Genomic DNA, 19881 nt, shown 5'->3' with positions numbered 1-19881 from the left:
GCTGTTAGGGTCTGGATGGGGGTTAACAAGCTTGTACTCAATCCAGACAAGACCGAGTGGCTGTTGTGTTTCCCCCCAAAAAATTTGGTCAATATTCCATCACTCAGGCTGGGGGGTGAAAATCTACACCCCTCAGACAGGGCTCGCAACTTGGGGGTCCTCCTGGATCCACAGCTGACCTTAGAACACCATTTGTCGGCTGTGACCAGGGGGGCATTTGCCCAGGTTCGCCTGGTGCACCAGTTGCGTCCCTACCTGGACCGGGAGGCGCTCGCAACAGTCACTCACGCCTTCGTGACCTCAAGACTGGACTACTGCAATGTGCTCTACATGGGGCAGCCCTTGAAGAGTATTCGGAGACTTCAACTCGTCCAGAACACAGCCGCGCGAGCGATTGTGGGTGCACCTCGGTACACCCACATTACACCTATCATCCGCGAGCTGCACTGGTTACCGATCAGTCTCCGGATATGCTTCAAGGTGCTAGTCATAACTTATAAAGCCCTTCATGGTATTGGATCTGGGTACTTGAGAGACCGCCTGCTGCCAATTACCTCCCAGAGACCCATTAGATCTCACAGGGTTGGCCCCCTCCGGGTTCCATCTACTAGCCAATGCCATCTGGCTACTACCCGGGGGAGGGCCTTCTCTGTGGCAGCTCCGGCCCTCTGGAATGAACTCCCCGCAGGGATTCGGACCCTCACCTCTCTCCAGACCTTCCGAAAAGCCGTCAAAACCTGGCTTTGCCGGCAGGCCTGGGGGTGATGAGTTCCCTCCCCTCTCGACTTGTATGGTTGTGCGACTCTTGCTTATTTTAATTATTTGTATTTCGTTTTATGTTCTCCTTTTTCCCCTTTTGAATTGTTCGCCGCCCTGAGTCCTCCCGGAGAAGGGAGGCATATAAATAATAAAAATTCAATTCAATTCAATTCAACTCTGTTACTGTCCTACTTACAGTTGATGTTCAGCAAAATGTTGATGAGTCCCATTGCTATCTGTACTACAGATGCTATAACAAGGTATTTTTTGTTATTCTACTGCATTTGATCTATTTTAACTTTAAATAATGATTACATTTGTTAATACATTTATGTATTTATTATTACATACATGCATTAATTAATTTATGCATTTTATTGTTATGTTATCTGACCCAAAGTCTATAATAAAGATTTGCGTGAACTACATTCGTACAGTGAAGCAATGGCTATTTTTATAATTGTATAAAAAGTAAAATAATCTTTTAATTTTTTCCCCTATTTCAAAGTATCTTTTCCACTATGTTGACAATGTAATACAATTATGGTTGAACTTTCCTAGCAGCTGAGTTTAAATAATTTAAACAACATATTTCAGGTAATTAGTGCACTGAACTATATGGAATGAAACTTTATGAACAGATTTGAAAATAATAGATACTGAGTAATATCATAAAGGTCAACCATTTTACTGTATTAATTTAAAATAAATTCAATTATTTTCCAAACCTAAATTAATTGTGCAAGTTTCAGTGAAGGAATTATTTCTGGGACTGGAAAGTTAGTATTTTATCAAACATTGTCCATCACATTATCCCATTGCCTCTTTTGTAGCAGAACTAATATCTGATTAAAGAAAACTGTATTTCTTAATGTGAGTATGTCCATTGAACTCAAAAGATTTACTTCTGAGCCAGAAGTTTGCATCTATTGATTAATTGTATTAGGTTGCTTCATCTGATATAATCCACATATAGTCACTTTGGTACAATGATTCACTGGAATCTGATTTCAGTAGAAATCAGAATTCTAGTCCCTCTTAGTCACATAAGTTAGGCAGCTGAATTGGCCAGGCTAAAGCTGGAAAGTGTAAAAGAAAAATAAAATCCTAAAACAAGGTAATAGTGCAAGCTACTTCCAAAAATGTTGCAACAAACCTGCTTGGACTTGTCTATTGTCACCATTGATAAAGACTGACAAGTAAGCATTCAAGCACAAACAGAGAAGCAAATAAAAGCAAATCTTCCACTTTCTGCATAAAGCAGGGGTCCCCAAACTCCAGGCCATGGCCCACTACTGGGCCACAGCCTGTTTGAAACCAGCCACAGGAAAAATGGGCAAGTGCACGTGCACGAAAACTTGTGCAAGTGGTGGATAAGCGCGTGCAGGAACCTCCACTTGTGCAAGGGAAGGCACTTGTGCTCGCGGCTCCATTTGCAAAAATGGAGCTTCATATGCAAGCACAAGTGCCCTCTGCTCAAATGCACTCTGCACACACAAATGAAGCTACACATGCTTGCCCAAATGGAGCATCATGTGTGAGCGCATGCACCCTCTGCTCATGCACATAGCTCCATTTGCGGGAGTAGAGAGAACATGAACCACTTGCACAATTGGAGCTACACGCATGCAAGTGCACCTACTATTCACATGCTCTCCCTTGTTGGGCTGGGCTGCCAAGCTGGAAAGGTTGGGGACTGCTGGCATAAATTGATATATTTTGAAAACAATTATTCTAAAGCAAATAACATGGAACAGATATTTTAAAATGTGTTTAAAAATAGGTGCATGATTAATTAAACCAGTTGAACTTCACTTCAGCTGATTCAAGTGATTATTAATTGCAGCTATTCTATTAAAATTATAAACTGTACATTGTATAGACTACTTAGTTTAATTGCAGTTCCTGTGAAATTAACTGGAATCACTGTTTGTAGGCGATAAGGATTTCAATTACTATTGTGTGTAATAGAAACCATTATAGAATGTTTGATATATCATCTCTCTAAAACTAGAGCACCTACAACAGGGTAAAAATGTTTTACCATCCAGTATAGAGGCAAACTATTCTGCTATACATATGCCAGTAAGGTAAACTTCCTATGAACAGGCCACTGTTATTTATTTTACAACTTACCTATAACCATTAACTTTATTGAAATCATGCATATGCATGTGGAATTCTACAATACATCCAGAACAGGCTTGTAGCCTTTGGATTATTTCAACGGGCTTCTCCTGATGAAGTGGACAAGGCCATGGGAGCGGTGAGTGCCTCCACTTGTATACTGGACCCGTGTCCCTCCTGGCTGGTCTCGACCAGCAGGGAAGTGACACGCGGCTGGATCAAGACGATTGTGAACACCTCTCTCCAGGAGGGAATCTTCCCACCCCTCCTAAAGGATGCGGTGGTGAGACCCCTCCTGAAGAAATCGTCTTTGGACCCAGCCATTTTGAGCAATTATCGTCCAGTCTCCAACCTTCCCTTTGTAGGGAAGGTTGTTGAGAAAGTGGTGGCCTCGCAACTCCGACGGTCCTTGGATGAAGCCGATTATCTAGACTCTTTTCAGTCGGATTTCAGGCCTGGTTACAGCACGGAAACTGCTTTGGTTGCACTGATCGATGATCTCTGGCGGGCCAGGGATAGGGGTCACCCATCTATCCTTGTGCTTCTTGACCTCTCAGCGGCCTTCAATACCATCGACCATGGTATCCTTCTGCGACGGTTGCGAGAGGTGGGGGTGGGAGGCACCGTTTTGTGGTGGTTCTCCTCCTACCTCTCGGACAGGTCACAGTCGGTGTTGGTCGGAGGGCAGAGATCGACCCCAAGGCCCCTCAAGTATGGGGTGCCGCAGGGTTCGGTCCTGTCCCCCCTCCTATTTAACATCTACATGAAGCTGCTGGGTGAGATCATACGCCGGCACGGGATTAAGTATCACCAATATGCAGACGATACGCAGCTGTATCTGTCTGCCCCGTGCCAACTCAGCGAAGCAGTAGAAGTGATGTGCCAGTGCATGGAGGCTGTTAGAGTCTGGATGGGAGCAAACAAGTTGGCACTCAATCCAGACAAGACCGAGTGGCTTCTGATGTTCCCTCCCAAAGATTGTCCAACTGTTCCATCTCTCAGGCTGGGGGGTGAAATTATACGCCCCTCAGAGAGGGTTTGCAATTTGGGAGTCCTCCTGGACCCACAGCTGACTCTAGAACACCATCTGTCGGCTGTGACCAGGGGGACCTTTGCCCAGGTTCGCCTGGTGCACCAATTGTGACCCTACCTGGATCTGGAGGCCCTTCAGACAGTCACTCACGCCCTTGTGACCTCAAGACTGGATTATTGTAGGCTTCCGGGGAGTGGCCTGTCGCCGTCGGCAGCTTAACAGAGCTGCCCCCAGAATTCAGGTTCGTTATCTACTTAATATCAACAAGATAACTCTTTTTTCAGACAAGAAAAAAGCAGTGAGGAATCTCAGCTGGTAAGAATCTTCTTTGAAGTTCACAGTTTGTTTTTTTGTGAGCTGTGGACGGAGGGGGAAGATCAACCCACAGCTGAGTCATTCAACTCCGACCTGAACTTCGCAGCTGTTATTCACAGCACTAGACAGAACCCCTCCCCCTCAGGACAATCTTTAGAAAAGAGACTATTAAAAATCAATACGAGCAAAGACCAAACTTGTGAACTTTGAAAACCTTTCTCTATCTGAAATACCAGCTTCAATGTTATAAAAACCTCTTTTGTTTAATTGTCTTCAAAATGGCGTTTACAGCTTCTGCATTTGTTATCTCCGGCTTCCTGCTACAGAATTAAAGAAACAATCTCTTATAATTTAATTAGAGCTACTCCCTTAAAGCTTTCAAGACTCTTTGTTGTTGAAACAGGGACATTCCAAACATTCCAAACGGACTTTCTCTTTTGAAATCCTCCGTAAAACCCCTTGAAAAAAAAAAAAAAAAAGAAGGAAAAAAAGGGGGGGGGGAGGAATTTCTTTTTCTCCACATAGCACAGTGGATTAGTAATTTAGAATAAATAATTAAAACTAAAATATAATGGCATCTAAATCAACCTCTGTCAAATTACCTCCAAAAACGTCTCCCATACCTGGTACAAAGCTGCAGCCCCCACCATCTATGCCCCCTAGTGGAGATGTATTAACAAAAGAATTTTTTCTGGAAATGTTCAAAGAATCCAGAGAACAGAACTTAGAAATGTTTAAAGAATTCAGAGAACAGAATCTAGAAATGCTCAAAGAATTCAAAGATGAAATAAGGAATGAGATGGAAGTTCTATATGACAAATTTGATACCAGGGTCACTAAAACGAATGATAATATGATGGGAATTGTAAATGTGATAACAGAATATATTTCTGGAATGGAAGATAATTTAGAAACTCTCAATGAAGCTAAAACTAACCTGATATCCAAAACTGAAGTGGTGGAACAAAAAATTGACAATGCTGAAAAACAAATTATTATGATACAGTATAAGCAGATGGAGCTTGCATTAAGAGTGAGGGGGCTGCGTGAAGAAAAGCAGGAGAACTTAAAGCAAATGTTTTCTGAAGCTTTTGACGGTCTGGTGGGAAAACCGGGATCCAATTTTGATTGGCAGATTGACAGGATTTTTCGTGTTAACTCATGGGCGGCAAAACAAAGGCAACTTCCCCGAGACGTAGTAATATACTTTGTTACAAGAGAATCTAGAAATATGATACTACAAGAGTCTTACAATACTAAGCTTCAAATTGGTGGACAGGACCTGATTGTTTTGAAAGAAATACCACCTCAGATGCTAAGAGCCAGAAGAGATTATGCTTTTCTGGTGGAAGAGCTCAGAAAGCGTCAGATACAGTACAGATGGGATGCCCCATTCGGTATTATAGTTACAATGGACAAACAAAGATATCATCTCAGCTCTGTATGGAAAGCTCGTGATTTCTATCATAAGATTCTGAAGATGGGATACCCTGAACCTTCGGGATATGGTGAAAAACCACGAGACGAACAAGATAAACAGCAAACCACACAACCATCAGATAAAATGTATCATCTCCCTCTTCCGGAAGGGCAAGGAGTCAAGGAAAAAAGATCCAACCGTAAGACCACCAGACAAACGGATAAACAAGCTACTATGCAACAATCTCAACAATCGTTGGCCACTGATCAAGGAGCTACTGCAACAAGCTCAGAAGCTGTGGGAGGAGCTAAACCAAAGGTGAGACAGGCCTTGTGGGAGGCTCTAAAAAAGCTTCAGGCAACCAAAAATGACAACTAAGATTTTGACATGGAATGTTAACGGACTGAACTCTCCACAGAAAAGAAAGAAAATATTTCATTATCTCAAACAGTTTAAGAATGACATAATTTGCTTGCAAGAAACTCATATCAAATCAACCGATCAAAAATATTTGTTTAACCCCAAACTGGGCCAACATTTTGCGACCTCAGCTATGGAAAAGAAAAATGGCATAGTAGTATATTTAAGAAAAGATATTAAAGCTGAGCTAATTGAAGCAGATCCCTTTGGAAGATATATTGCATTAGATTTAATCATAGAAGGGAAAAAGACGTTACTTTTGGGAATTTATGCTCCTAATCAACAACAAGATGGATTTTATAGAAATCTCCACGCTAAATTAGTACAGTGGGACTTTGAGTCTTGTATATTATTGGGTGACTGGAATGGCGTGATCGACACCAAAAGAGATAAGAAGACAGCTCGCCCGAATACCAAATTTCGAGCTAAGTTACCCCAAGCCTTTTTTGACATGCTGGACGACTTTGAATTGCGAGACGCTTGGCGCGAGAGGCATGCAGAAGAACATGACTTTACCTTTTTTTCCAATAGACATCAATCTCTTTCAAGGATTGATTTTATACTAATTACAAATGATTTACTTTGTAGGGTGAAGAAGACAAAGATTATGGCGAGAGTTCTTTCAGACCATAATCCAGTCTGGATGGAATTGGGAAGGGTAGCCCAGCCAAGAAGGTCCTGGAGGTTGAATGAAAACTTATTTAGATATGAAAAGTATGTTAATGATTGTAAAAAATTGCTATCGGAATATTTCGTTCTCAATATGAACAAGGGTACATCTTTGGAATATGTATGGGATGCAAGCAAAGCGTATATGAGAGGAGTATTAATGAATATAAACAAAATACATAGACACAAACAAGGGCAAAAACGAAAAGAATTGGAAGAGGAAATTAAAGGGAAAGAGTCAGAGTTAACATTGAATCCAGGAGATACAAAGATTAGGGAAACAATTGCTATATTAAAATCTCAGTTTGATATGCTGATCTCTGACCAGGTAGCTACTAGTTTATTATATGCTAAACATAATACTTTCTGCAATGCAAATAAACCCGGTAGGTGGTTGGCTTATCAGATTAAAAAAAAAAGGAAAGCTCGAAATGTATCCAAATTGTGTTACAGAGGGAGGGAAGTGTTTCAACAGGAAGAGATTCAAAAGGTATTTCGGGAATTTTTTACAGAGTTGTATAAAGGGGATAAAATTAAGGACGGAGATATAGACAAATTCTTAGATAAAGAGAAAATCCCCCTAGTTAGAGAAGAACATAGGCATAAGCTGAATCAACCTATAACCTCTGGGGAAATTTTGCAGGCAATTAAACAATTAAAGTTAGGGAAAGCACCAGGCACAGATGGTTTAACAGCTGTTTATTATAAAAATCTACAGTTAGAAATGGTAGAACCCCTCAGAGAATTATTCAATAAAATTCAATCGGGAGGGAAAGTGCCTCCTTCGTGGAAGACTGCGTTTATATCGTTGATACCCAAAGAAGATCAAGACCTTACCCAACCAAAAAATTATAGACCTATTTCATTACTCAATGTAGATTATAAAATTTTTACTAAAATATTAGCAAATAGGCTAATGGGGGTAATTCAGCAACTGATACATACCGATCAAACTGGTTTTATACAGGGCAGACAGATGAAGGACAACGTTAGATTAATTATCAACGCTTTAGAATACCTGGGAAAGAACAATCAAATCCCGGCCGCATTCATATTTTTGGATGCGGAGAAAGCCTTTGATCGAGTTAATTGGCAATTCCTGCTGAAGACATTGCAAAAAATGCAGATAGGAGATGGCTTTTTACGGTCAATTGGTGCAATATATCAGCAGCAAACAGCCCAGATCATTGTCAATGGAAATCTGACAGACTCCTTTCAAATTGAAAAAGGTACAAGACAGGGCTGTCCTCTGTCCCCATTATTGTTTATTATAACTTTGGAAATATTGTTGAATAAGATACGGGGCCTGGGCGGTCTAAAAGGGATTAAAATTAGACAGCAAGAATATAGAGTCCGCGCATTTGCGGATGATCTGGTTATAATATTGGAACAACCGCAGGAAACTAGTAGGGTATTACTGAATACGATCAATCAATATGGTCAAGTCTCAGGATTTAAAATAAATCTAGGAAAAACCAAAATAATAGCTATAAATATGACTACCAAACAGAAGGAAGAACTGGGGGCGATGCTAAGATGTGAGGTAGTTAAAAAAGTTAAATATCTTGGAGTTAATATTTTAATCTCAAATGGGAAATTATACAAGTATAATTATGAATCACTTTGGCATAGTACACAGTTGGAGTTGAAAAGGTGGGAAAAACTGCATTTGTCCTTGCTGGGTAGAATAGCAGCAGTAAAAATGAACATTTTACCAAAATTTTTATTTCTTTTTCAAATGTTACCAATACTTAAAAGAGATGCGAATCTTTTAGAATGGCAGAAGGGTATCAACAAATTTGTGTGGGCAGGAAAGAAGCCGAGGGTAAAGATGAAAATAATGCAAGATGCACGTGAAAGAGAAGGATTGAAATTACCTAACTTAAAATTATACTATGATGCAGTGGCATTATCTGCAATTAGTGATTGGATTCATCTAACTAATGACAGAATTTTGAATATCGAGGGATATGACTTGTTATATGGTTGGCATGCTTACCTGTTATTTAACAAAAAAACGGATAAGAAATTTAAAAATCACATCTTAAGAAATGCTTTATTGCGGGTTTGGAAAAAATATCAACATAAACTAAATGATAAAGTGCCCATGTGGGCAATTCCTAGACATGCAATTGAAAATATGAATGTAGAACAAAAACACGATAGAACCACCTATAGACAACTTCTTATCTCAGAAAGAGGGGTGATGGAACTAAAATCTTTAGAGGTACTTAAAGAAGAGAAGGTAGTTCAAACGTGGTTTCAGTATGGTCAACTACAGGCTAGGTGGAAAACAGATCAAAAAATTGGCTTTGTAAAAGTTGAGGATAATTTGTTTAAACAAATAAGAGATCAAAGCTCAATGCATATAAAGAGGATATATAATGTATTAGTACAGATGGATTCTGAAACGGAACTGATTAAGGATTGTATGATAAAATGGGCTCAGAATATCGAGGAACCAATAATGCTTGAAACATGGGAAAGAATCTGGGTAAGAAATGTGAAATTTACACAAGCACAAAACTTGAGAGAAAATTTTTATAAGATGTTTTATAGATGGCACCTAGATCCTAAAAAGCTTGCCTCTATGTATCCAAATGTTCAACCTAAATGTTGGAGATGTGGTTCTTGTGATGCTACATATTTTCATATATGGTGGACATGTCGTAATGTTAAGGCATTCTGGATAAAAATATGGTGGATCCTGCAAAACATCTTTAAAAGAAGGATAAAATTTACCCCCCAGTTGTTTTTACTGGGTATATGTATTGATTTTACAGTAGCAGAGACTAATTTGATTCTGTATTTAATAACGGCAGCAAGACTCTTGGTGGCGCAGTATTGGAAGAAGAAAGATTTACCTACAATTCAAGAATGGACTTTGAAAGTTATGAACTTAGCCGAAATGGCCAAAATCTCAGCATATCTCAAAGAACATTCAAACGAGAGATATAAACGAGACTGGAAAAAGTGGATTGATTACATAAAAAGTAAATATGGGACTAAGAAACTCCAGATAGCTTATGCTTAGTATCAGTAATAATTTAAATTGTTTAAAATTTGGGTAACAGTAAGAAGCTGAGTTCAATGTAGAGATATTTTAGACTGTGATTGTTCAAAAATTATACCACGTATGGTCTTTGGGAAGTCGGGGGGAGGGAAGGGAGGTGGGGATTTAGGGGGAGGGGGGAGGGGGGAAATACAATATGTGTTAAATTCCATGATTGTATTTGTATACTGTGGCTTTTCAATGTTAGTGCGAAAATAGAACAAACCGAATATACTGGAAGGTAATAGATACCGAAGGAAAGAGTCGAGTGAAAGAAGAAGGAGGGTGGAGAGGGTGAGAGAGAGGAGGAGGAGAAGGGAGGGAGGGAATGGAGAGGGAGTGATAGGGTTAAGGTTAGAAAGAAGGGGAGGGGAAGTAGGCGTAGAGGGGTGTGTGAGAAGGAAGAATGAAAGTTGGAGGGGGTTGAAAGAGGGTGTATGGCAGGCTAAGGTGGTATACTGGGTTTGTATTGTAGAGGGCATTTTCTATATAAGTGAGGGCCGTGTTTATTATTCAATGTTATATGCCCTGATTAAGCACAGTGAATATGTGATTGTATAGAATGAAAACATAATAAAATATATATTTAAAAAAAAAAAAAAAAGACTGGATTATTGTAATGGGCTCTACATGAGGCTGCCCTTGAAGAGTGTTCGAAGACTCCAATTAGTCCAGAATGCAGCCGCGTGAGCGATCGTGGGTGCACCAAGGTACACCCACATTACACCTATCCTCCGCGAGCTGCACTGGCTACCTATTAGTCTCCGAATCCGCTTCAAGGTGCTGGTCGCTACCTATAAAGCCCTACATGGCATCGGACCTGGGTACCTGAGAGACCGCCTCCTGCCGATTACCTCTCTCAGACCAATTAGATCGCACAGGTTGGGTCTCCTCCGGATTCCATCTGCCAGCCAATGTCGGCTGGCGACTCCCCTGGGGAGAGCCTTCTCTGTTGCAGCTCTGGCCCTCTGGAACGAGATCCCTGTTGAGATCCGGATCCTTACTACCCTCCCGACCTTCCGCAAAGCCACCAAGTCCTGGCTGTTCCAGCAGGCTGGGGGGAGCTGAGAAGCATCTACCTCCATAGAAATTGTGAATGTTGGTTTTGTTTTTAATATGTTGTCTTTGTCTTGTTCCCCCCTTTCCCTTGTCTTTTGTAAGCCGCCTGGAGTCCTTTGGGAGTGGGCGGCATACAAGACAAATAAATAATAAAAATAAATAATAATTATTATTATTAAAAGGTATTTTGCTAGTCACTGAAGATAGTAGTGCAAGTTGATCTTTTTTATAATACTTCCAATATTAATGTCACTCTTCTATAATACAGGTAGATTTACAACCATTTGTTTAATGACTATTTGAAGTTATGATGGCACTGATAAGTTTGACATGGCCAGTACTTGCATTTAATTATCATCATAGCAACTTTGCAGTCATGTAATCAAAATTTTGGTGCTTGGCACTAGGCATGAATTTTTGAGGGTTACAGCATTCAGGACAAGAGACAAGCGAAATGAATGGGGAAAGCCAGATTTTTTTTTAAATGACTGCATGTTTCATTTAACCATGGCAAACACAGTTGTAAAATTGAGTGCAACTCATTAAATAACCACATCACTTAGTGACAGAAGTTCTTGTTCCAATTATGGTCATACATTGAGAACTACCTATATAGCATATACCAAATAGGTTGAATTATAATGTACAGCATTTTCCAGCTGGCAGGGTAAATTATTCTACTACAAATGCTGCTGTATGGGACAAAGCATGCTAAAATGTAATGCTAGCTAGAGGAAACTACTTTTCATGATGTCGGGGTTTCTTGGTTCTAGCTGGGTTGCATCCCATTGAAGGTGCAGATTTTTTACTTGGGGATTGGACTAACAGCTACTATTTAGAGCAGTGGTGGGATTCAAAAATTTTACTACAGGTTCTGTGGGCGTGGCTTTGTGGGCATGGAAGGGGAAGGATACTGAAAATCCACACTCCCTCCCTACTCCTGGGGGAAGATTACTGCAAAATCCCCATTCCCTCCCCATCCCACTAACCTGCTTTTGAGCTCCATTCTCCTGTGCAAGGGCAACAAAAGAAGACACAGCTGATCAGATGGGATTTGGGAGGCAGTGAATGGATGAAGGCAGGGCCAGCTAGAGGTGGTTTTTGCCAGTTCTCTGAAATACTCAAAATTTCTGCTACTGGTTCTCCAGAACTGATCAGAACTGGCTGAATAGCACCTCTGATTGGGAGCCTGTGTCCAGTTTTGACTGGTGCAGTAATTTCAGTCCTTTAGGGAACATCAAATCCTAGTGACAGTGTTGCATGCCCTCATCATCAGATTAGAGTCCTATAAGCAGTGGTGGGTTTCAAAAATTGCTCGAACCTACTCTGGGGGTGTGGCCTCCTTTGTAGGAGTGGCTTGCTACCCATGTGACTGGTGGGAGTGGCTTGCCACCCATGTGACCGGATATGAAGATGCCAACGACCACCTTGTCATAACCACCTTAAATTACCTCCCACACAGCACTGGCATGCATAAGAATATGATGTAAACTTGTTTTTTAAAAGGCATCTTTGGTTTGCGTTAAAACAGCTTCAATACACACAATGTTCTGATTGCACCACAAACACAGTAGTCATCCTTACCTTTCACAGAGGCACTGAGTTTTATAAATATAAGCATGAGAGTGTAGAATAATCATATCCAAGGACCAGTGATGGGTTTCAAAATTTTTTGGAACCTCTTCTGTAGGTGTGGCCTGCTTTCCGGGTCCACTGGTGGAAACTCTTCTAACCGGTTTGGTAGATTTGATGAACCGGTTCTACCGAATAGGTGCAAACTGGTAGGAACCCACCTCTGCCTATAAGGTAGTCCTATTAGGACTGTCTGTGAAAACTATTTAGAACCTGGAGCTGGAATAAATATGTCTGTCACTTTTTGGCAGGTAAAAACCAATTTAACAATAGGAAACAAAATTGGTAAACAAATAGTATCTGGGTACTCTGGGATAGTATGTGGTCAAAAGGTCCCTCCAGCAGTAGATCTGATTATCAGAAGCAAAAATATCCTCTTTTGTTTCAGGAAGAATCACTTCAAACTGATCATCAATTCTTCTAATTACCCTAACTTTGTCCTCATTCAGTTTTTACCTTTAATATGTTATCCAGTGCACAATCTGGTCAAAGAGCTTAATAAAAATAGAATTAAGAAGTAGATGTGGATGTGGATGTTGTCTGCATAAATAGGTTCTCATAATTCCTGTAAATTGCTGTTAGAGACATCTCAAACAGCATAACATAATAGACCCTTAAGACATACCATAGCATAAGAGGCACAGAACAGAATATTTTCATCTGAAAAATATTTTCAAAGTTATGAGTGGAACCACACTGAAGTTGTGTTGAAAGCAAACTAGAAGAGTGTCAGAATAATGGTATGAGAAGCCATAGCTATATTCAGGATGATGCCAGAAACAAACGGTCACCATCATGTACTCTTCACAAATTGTCTATCAGGGAGACCAAACTATCTACTTACAATGTATCAGACCTGAAACTAATATGATGTCCCTGTAACTAATTTCAACCCAAAGGATTTAGAATTGTTCCTCACCACACTGATCATCCTAAGAAGCAATGATACATTTAAAACTGGAATGGAATGGAAAGGAAAGGCACAGATGCAGTTGTTCCAAACAGAGTGCAATTTTTTGGGTTGGATTCTCAAGATAAATATAAGGGTGATAAACACACACACACACACACACACACACACCATGAGTAGAGTTCAAATTTTTCCACTTAGTCCAGTTCTTTATCTACTAGACCAAACTGGCTCTCCCTATATTTACTGGTGGCGTGAACAATATTTTGTATGTAATAGGTCAGTCTGTTCTGAATCGAAATCAGCCTTTCCAATTTATCAGAAGTCTCCCAATGGTGTTCTGCCTATTTTGGAAGTATTTCAAACTTGCTATATTTGCATTTAAAAACAGCTTGATTGGCAGATGACAGGCATGGAAGAAGGATTGCATCAAACAGGAGTATCAGGAGTGCCCATTCCCATGTGGGCCATGTATTCATCTATTTATTTGGCAAATTCAACATGACAGGTGGGTAGACTCATCACTCTATTTCTTAAATCTGCTCACATTATCCCATATTATCAGTCACTATCCCACATTAGAAAAAGATGAACACTGGCAGCATTCCTACAAGCAGGAATTGATCATATTCCTACAATCAAATGTTTGGTACTAGGAAAAATGAACCCAGGGTAATGTAGAAATTCCTCTATGTGGCTGGACTGTCAAAGATAATGCCATTTTTAAGTTTGTTATTGTGGCAGAATAAGGAGCAGCAGTGGGGGAAAACAAAATTATGCAAGAATACTTTTTATATTGGCTCAAGGATTGATGCATGGTGTTTTAAATCTGGTATGTGGAAGAGTCCAAATAAAGTATAAACTGAATCAAATAAAATAGCTTATTATGCTAAAATTCAAGTTGTTTGTCAATATCCAAAGATATTGAAAAGGATATATAATGTGAATTATGCACAGTTTGCATCTGTGTTAATATTTAATGAAACATGGACTATGCATGACCTACTCTGTAATGATTGTCAGCAGATTTGTTAGTGAACATGACACTGAGGTTTTCATGCATAAAAGGCTAACTACAAACATATAAGAAACAATAAGTAATAAAGTTTAATGAGGATGCTTTGCCACAGAAATATTTGAAGTATTTGATATTTTGTGCTTCCTTCATGTATAAGACTAGTTGTGGTTTTTGCTCCTAAACTACATTCATAATTTATGTTTCCCAGATAGGACTTGGCAGCATATAAACTGAATATGTTTGCCCATATGAGTCCATCCATCTAGAATATGCATAGAAACTAGTATATACAACCTGTATGAAGTTGGAATAAGTACATGGTCATGATTAATATCTAGAGACCAGAGCAGTAATATAATATCTTCCCCAGTCAACTGTTATATTTTATAATAATTCAAATTTTAAACTAAAATTTCAATGCATACAAACAACACTCTGAGGGAACCTCTATCCACATTTATTTTTTAGGAAGTTTCTCTTACTTTAGTTGGATTTATCCAGAGCTAATTGTACGCAGAATTTTAAACTAATTTCCCTAAGCAATATGTTTTAAGAGGATAGAAAGAATTAAAAAAAACAATATGATTAAAACTTAACATCAAATTCAGTTGGCATATAGCTTACACTATAATCTAGTCTATTTTTTGTTATGTAAAATTACAAAAAGCAAGAATCTCCCAGAATCTGCCCTAGCTAGATCATCTGTCAAATTTAAATAAGGCCAGAAACAAAAGTTAAATTATGTGGCAAGGCCAGTTAATGAAATGGCAGCTACATTCTGTTCCAGATATTCTGGAACAATTTCATTTTAAGAATTGTGATGTAATTGCTTGGACATAGAAAAAGAAGGAAGATGTGGAAGGTGGAGGTGGAGGAAGAAGAGAAAAAAATCAGTAAAGGGGACAGGTATAGCGACAATGGGTACAGCGTTGGAAGATTTAAGAGGTCAATTCTGAGGGAAATCTATTCATGTAGTCACTAAGAACTGATATTGACTTGATGCACATAATCATTAGTAGAAATCTAGAGCTTAAGTACAGTATAAATACAGTAATACATTCACATATATGGAAACCTTTTTTTCTAAGCAAAGAAGCCTAGAAATCTAAAAAATATCTATTAGACATGTGTATATTTTATTTATTTATTTATTTGTTTTTTGTGTGTTTGTTTCTCTAATACTAATACAAGGTAACAGGTATAAGTATGAACATAAGCATGAACAAAGGAAGTAGATACAGATAAATGGGGACAGCAAGACAGGGATGGTAGGCATGCTGGTGTGCTTATGCAAGCCCCCTTTAAGGACTTCTTAGGAATGAGGTGAGGTCCACAGTAGACAGTTTAAGATTGAAGCTGTGAGGGTTTGAGGATGTAACAAAGGAGTCAGGTAGAGAATTCCAGGTTTGAGGATGTAACAAAGGAGTCAGGTAGAGAATTCCAGGCATTGACCACTCTGTTGCTGAAGTCGTATTTTCTGCAATAAAGTTTGGAGTGGTTTACTTTCAGTTTGTATCGATTTGTCCATGCATTATTGTGCTTCAAGTTGAAGTAGTCGTTTACAGGTAGGATGTTGTAGCAGACTATTTTGTTATTAAAAATTTTTTTTCAAAACAAACACAACACATAAATCTTCCTTCTTTACATACTGTAGAAAGTGTATCAGTTGGTTACAAAAGGCTTTCGTGCATCTCTTCCACAGTCATCAAGCATAATTCATATTAACTCAAGTATTTTAACTCAGATATTTGTACATGTTACCCTTATCATTCCTCCATTTTTATTTGACTGTAATTGTTTAAACGTCCTTCATCATAAAATATATCAAGATTTAATACATAACCTCCAGTGACGTGCAGTGACGTGGCTGGTGAGGCAGCAATTTTTTTAGACTTGTGGACTTCAACTCCCAGAATTCCACAGCCAGGCATGCTCAGTTCCAATTTTTGTTTTTGTTTTGTCCTTTGCTAAATAAGTTTCCTTCTTTCTTTTTCTTTTTCTTCTCCCTTCCCCTCCTTCCTCCCTCTCTCCCTTCCTCCCCCCTCTCTCAAACACACACACACACACACACACAAAATTGCACCAGGAGGATGAAGTTTGAATTCCTCCCCCTCCCTCTGACACCCACTTATCTTTTCCAGCTGTTTCAGAGAGGATTTCAACTCTGCTCTTGCCTGCCATCATGAAAAGAAAAAAAACGTAAAAGGAAAAAGGCAAGAGCTGAGTTCAGGCTGGGCTAGTTGCTGCCAGAGTCACCGTGGATGACTCTGCTTAACTGTTCAAAAAAGTCTCTAAAAAAGCACCCTTTACAGGAGGAGGCAGGAGAACGACGTGCCTCATCTACGTCAGGAATTTTTCAGCTTTTAACCCTTGCTTAACTCTGCTCAAGTGATCATAAAAAGTCAGATTAGATGAGGCACGTCATTCTCCTGCTGCCTCCTGTAGAGAGCACTTTTTAGAGGCTTTTTTAAACAGTTAAGCACTAAGCAGAGTCATCCATGATGGCTCTGGCAGCAACTAGCTCAGCCTGAACTCAGCTCTTGCCTTTTTCCTTTTACATTTTTTTTTATTTTCATGATGACAGTGGTGAGCCTTTCATTTAATATTTCTAAAATCCTCCAATAACACTGAATCCTTATGTCCTATTCTAGCTAAACATCCACAATATTTAATAACAAACTTTTCTAATCCTCCTTTCCAAATCACTGTTTGCAATTTTCATACAGTTTCCTTATGTTGTATATATATATAGATTGTCATCATTATCCCTCCTTTATTTGACTATATCCTGTATCATAACATTTCCCCCCTGATAATCAAAACTTAACTGTATCTAATTTAGTTCTTTTTTATTAACCTTTGTATATAATCCAAAAGGATTTCTAATCTTTCTTTCATGGGTACCATTCAATATTCATATTCAATATTACTTATCATAACACTACACATTGTATACATTATTATCATTAGCAATTATTTATTTAACTATATCTATTATCACTAAATTTCACTGTTTAACTAGTTTTAAGTTATATTCTTCCATCTTCAACCTGTATCTTTCCAATAACAAAACAATCTCATATTTTCTGCCATTTGTGGTACCAATCCTCTAATCATCTTCTTGATCAGCTTTGTATGGACTTCTCTTAGCAACTCCTTGCTTATAAGATCTCTCATATAATCTTTCTGTTTCCTTATTCAGCTTGTTTTGATTGTCAGCAGTGTTATCAATGCTTTTACTAATAGAATTTCTTTCTTTAAGTCCATAGATTCTTTAATTTTATCTTCTTTTATATCTTGACCTTTGGAATAGATTTCATCTCCATTTAATTCCTCTTTCAGTATTCCATTCTTTCCATTTTCAGGAACAAACCAGCAAGAACAAACCATAAATATCAGCAGGTTTAGTCTCTTTATATTCATTTCCCACTTCGGTTTCAATCACCCCGTTTTGCATTTGATAAACATTTTCAATTTTTTCATCATATTTTCTAGTTATGTGTTCTAGGTATTCCAGTTTTTTCTCTACTATATTTGATAATTTCTGTAGTTCTGAAAATATATTTTGCAAAGTTAAGACTTCTATTTTCTCTTGATGTTGTACAATTCTAACAAACAGCTGCTCTAGCTTGAAAGGTTAATAAAATTAAAGCATAGATTCACAAAGAACATTGTTTTCACTTTTTTCTGATTGAAAATATACTTCGTAGGGACATCTGTGTGTTTCCCTTCTTATCGCTCTGTAGCAAAGCAGTAAAACCTTGTGGTGCCAAGTCAAAACAATCAGTGAAAAAAAAATGTTCCATTTTGAATACACAAAGCTCCAATCAACAAAACCTCCCAGCCTCTGAGCAGAAACACTGTTAAAGAGTTTCTTTTTTGTATCTTTTTTGTATTTCAAATTATAAAGAGAGGTCCAATCTTTAAATGAATTGGAAAAATACCCACAGCAATAAAAGAGGAAAACTTTAGTCTATAGATTACAGAGAGTCACAAAGAGAAGGTAGAAAAAGAAAACTTAATCCATTCATTTCAAAAGGTTTGAATAGATTCGATCCATGAAAATAGCATTTAAAAAGTAAGATAACCACTGTCCCAAACCATTCCAAATTTAATTCTGTCGCTTGATTCTTCTATTCTTCAATTTAAATTGATTTTTAAGTTTTTATACGCAGTCTATTTTTTTAAAAACGATAAAAATTCCTCAACAGGTGGAAACACTTTCTCTTTCCGTATCCTTCCATTTTGGAGCTGCCCCGACTTTGTCAGCCTTGACTGGAGGAGGAGCCAATGTCACGATGATATGGTTATGTGGTCTCAATGCTCTGAGACCACAGCCAACCCTTTTGCTGCGGGGTGGTCCAAACGGACCTAAACCGTCCTTAAGAGATGGTGAACAGGAAGAATATGCCTTGCTGATCTCGGAGATATCACAAAATCCCTGAAAGAAGCAAGAGAAGTTCTTCAAGCCAGTAGCAGACTATTTTGTATACTATGCTTAGGTATATGTATATCTGCATATCTTCTATGTTATGAACTCATATTTCTCACCATTAATTGTTTTTGCATTTTTAATTTTAATTTTACATACATACATACATACATACATACATACATACATACATACGTGTGTGTGTGTGTGTGTGTGTGTGTATTTCCCTGTTTTTGCTTTAGTATTCTGTTTTAGCATATACTTGCTCTGTTTTTGCTATCTGATAGCAAATATCTGATTTCAATCTCTTTCTGCATTAAAAAAAACTTTTTGTCCCCCTCCCCCCACTCAAAAGAAATATTAAACTAAAATAATTAGGAATTGAGGCAGTATTAACTTAATAACATTGATTAAGTCACCAATCAATCATGCTTTAGCTAAAATAGAAACATTGCTGATACTTTTTGCTGAGAGATACTTCTTGCCTGAAATCTAATAACCCACTGGCTTTCTCTAAGGTGGTGAATCTCACCAATGTAATATTGGCCATGCAAGAGAATATAGAAGAAGGTAGAATAGTTTGACGTGATGGATGAAGCATTAAGTAAAAAATCCCCATCCTAACAAGAGTGGGAATTGTTAGGCACCTCTCACACATATTGTTAAAGATAGCCTACAGCTGAAATAAGAAGCTGCATTCCTGCTTGGAAATGACATAGGAAAAGCTCCCTCATTTTTGAAACTAAGCAAGATGTATTTGATGTATTTGAATCTAAAGATGTATTTGAAGCTGCAGCAAGCAACCCCACTGACAGTTTCTTCCTTTCCTCAGTTAAGGCCTGTAATATTGCAGACATTACATGGAGGGGGGGACGGGGACTAATCTTGAAATATCAGAACTCCTGCGTTCAAAGTTTATGATATCCTGCTGTTGTTTTATTAAAGCATTATTTCTCCCTCCCGTTAGCAAAGAAGGGGAAAATAGATTTTTCCTTTATTTTCTTTATGTCTGACAACATTAATGATAGTTCAGCA

Source organism: Thamnophis elegans, chromosome 6 (genome assembly GCF_009769535.1).
Source record: "Thamnophis elegans isolate rThaEle1 chromosome 6, rThaEle1.pri, whole genome shotgun sequence".
In the NCBI taxonomy this organism is placed as follows: domain Eukaryota; kingdom Metazoa; phylum Chordata; class Lepidosauria; order Squamata; family Colubridae; genus Thamnophis; species Thamnophis elegans.
This window is presented reverse-complemented; position numbering follows the sequence as displayed.